The sequence below is a fragment of the Pinus tabuliformis genome, chromosome 7, assembly GCF_031772625.1.
Source record: "Pinus tabuliformis cultivar Carrire ecotype Pingquan chromosome 7, CPIR1, whole genome shotgun sequence".
In the NCBI taxonomy this organism is placed as follows: Eukaryota; Viridiplantae; Streptophyta; class Pinopsida; order Pinales; family Pinaceae; genus Pinus; species Pinus tabuliformis.
Genome location: NC_142293.1, coordinates 1,061,357,665 through 1,061,360,892, shown reverse-complemented (window position 1 = coordinate 1,061,360,892; position 3,228 = coordinate 1,061,357,665).

The following is a 3,228-nucleotide window of genomic DNA, read 5'->3' as shown; positions in this document are numbered from 1 at the left end:
GAGGCCCATTTTAGACCTCAAAATTCCCCTAATCATGGATGATAAACCACTAAGCAAGGTAACAAATCACTAGGGTACTTGTTGAAAGGGCTAATAAACCACTGAGTGCTTTCCAAGAGGGTTGATGAACCACTTAGTGCTTCTTAAGTAAGTTGATAAACTACCTAGATTGTGAGCTATAGTTTCCTATAGTGCTTGCCTTGAGGATACAACTAATAAACCACTTAAAAAGTGATCTCATACTCTTGGATTTGAGTATTATTCCAGCTGAGTTTCATTGAAATCCCTCAGATCATGGATTTGGCTCAGGGTGGACAACTGCAAGAAAGGATATGATGCAACTGGCCTATGTGTAATGAATCCCAATATATGCAGTAAAAATAATAATTTAAGTGAACATTATAACTTGTTTATCAATTCTATTCTTAAAGGATCTTCTTTTAAATTCCTCAGTTAATCAATTTTCAATAGCATTGATAACTATTATTACCTTTTACCCTTACAAGAAACAATTACCACATGCATATAACTTAATTTCTAAAGGAAAATTATCTCCTTGTATAAGTGATAAAGTCTAGCTCTTGATTTATTAGCACATTACATGATTTTCCCTTTATTTTGGTGATACTGATTATAATTGTCACTTTGATATTGTGTGTTGATCAATTGTTAATTATTGTAAATATAAGGTATACAAATCTAGTTCCCACATGAACTATAAATGGAGATTGTACTTGTCTAATTCCAAAATCCATTTAACATATTCCATGCTCACACACATTTTATATATATATATATATTTAAATTTATATTTTCTTATAAAAGGTTTGCATATTTTTTCTTCACACTATTCCTTGGTTTACAATCATTTCCATGACTTGGTCACGTATAATGATCAATGATATCATACTTAATATAAAACTGCATATACCAATCTTTCATAAACCTTTCCAAGAAATGGTATACGATTTTGTTTATTTGAGTACATGTATAAATTGTTTTGAATGATATTCACCAAATTTATATGGTATATATTTATATACCTCTACTTTAGTGAGGTTCTTCCCAAACCTTTAACATACTTTGATCTATTCCATGTGTTGAGTATTTGTTGCGCCACGATGGTGGGTGGAAACCCTAATATATATAGTGATCATCTGTTCATAACAATTCCATGTGTTGAGTATACTTTGATCTATTCCATGTGTTGAGTATTTGTTGCGCCACGATGGTGGGTGGAAACCCTAATATATAGTGAGGTTATTCCCAAACCTTTAACATACTTTGATCTATTCCATGTGTTGAGTATTTGTTGCGCCACGATGGTGGGTGGAAACCCTAATATATATAGTGATCATCTGTTCATAACAATTCCATGTGTTGAGTATACTTTGATCTATTCCATGTGTTGAGTATTTGTTGCGCCACGATGGTGGGTGGAAACCCTAATATATAGTGAGGTTCTTCCCAAACCTTTAACATACTTTGATCTATTCCATGTGTTGAGTATTTGTTGCGCCACGATGGTGGGTGGAAACCCTAATATATATAGTGATCATCTGTTAATATATATAGTGATTAACTGTTCATAACAATTAGGGTTATTGTGTGAACTTGTTGACTATAACCTTTGTCCGTCATTTTCACCGGTCATTCTCATTTCGACTTTGTGTCAACATGGCTCTGTAAGCTTTGCAATTTGACTTTGTTCCAAGGGTTAGCCACTTGGTTTTTGCATTACATAATGCTTAGTTCTATTATTAATTCATCAAGTGTTACCATTTCTTGTGCCAGACGCACCTATATTGCATTTTATTTCAACATTTTAGGGTTTTCACCTTCAGGGTGAGTTTCTCTTCATCGATACAAATTTATATGCTTAGAATTATACTTTTAATTTTTCATTTGTAGTTATATCTTCATAATACATTATTATATGACCCCATATTTGGTCCTTCTACCATTTTGTAAATTTAATCCTAAGTTATGTTTCTTTTAGGAAATTTAAATATATGTTTAGAGTTTTATGGTTTTCTCAGCATTTGGTTTATTTCCTGCAATTCTTGCAACTACATTTACACTCATTATTTTAAATGGGTTTTATTCTCTTTTAATTTGAGTACAAGGTTATGTATATACATATTTTCACATCTTTTAATTTTTGATTCCTATTGTGTGATTTTGGTTTTGCAGTTGCATCACGACTAGATATATTTAATAGAAATCCTAACCCTATATGGGTTGTAAGTGAAATATAGAAGGGTTTTATTATTGAAAAGCCTTGCTTCGATAACCGTACCAAGAATTTAATTTCGCGACTAATTTCCTTGTATATCCAGACACTTTTTTTCTAGTTAAGACTAAACTAAGTACGGGGGATTTGAACCGGTGACCTATAGCAAGGAGTGCCTTAACAGCGCACCCATTCACTGTCAATCCAAAGCCCCGTGGGCATATCCAGACACTTGTTGGATGTTGTAATTTGTTGCTTTGATTTTCTTGTAGGGTCTCTTATTCTTTAAATTATATTTAAGGTCAAAAAAGGTTAAACTTCCTCACTGTACATCAATATTCTTTTGTTTATGTCTGTAGAAACTCCGTGGTCACGTTGTATACAATGTTTCCACAAACATTTAACTTTTTGTTCTAGATTTAAGTGTACATTCTCTCTTTTATATTGTAATTCAAAAGTTTCTCATACATGTACTAACATATCTATTTCCTTGTAGTTGGTTTGAAGTATACAGGGTCTGATTTCCTTTTAAAGGTAATTATGAGCCAACCCTTACTTCTTTTTCATTTACACCATTATCATTTTTCATTTTACCATTGTTATATTTATATATGAAATACTGAATCTATTTCTTTCTATCTCTACAAGAAATTCCTCTACACACTAGTTGGGTTTTCCTTTTCCCTCGATGTTTCTAGTTCTGGTTTACTTTTATGGATCACATGACATTCAGTTCCTTTACGAGGTCGGATGCTCGTGTACCTAGTTCCTGTGTTCATGACTTCAATGCCAAACTTTTATTATATTTTTTTTTTATAAACTTTAAATGTATGTATAAGCTTACACTTCCATTTTTGGAAGATTGTAACTTTCAGGCCTCTGCGCCTGCATGTGTATTCTTAATTATAAATTTTTTCCTAAGTGTATCTCTAACTCATTGTAATAAGGTCAATTATTTTGACCCAAACTATTATGTAACAGTTTTCCATTTAATG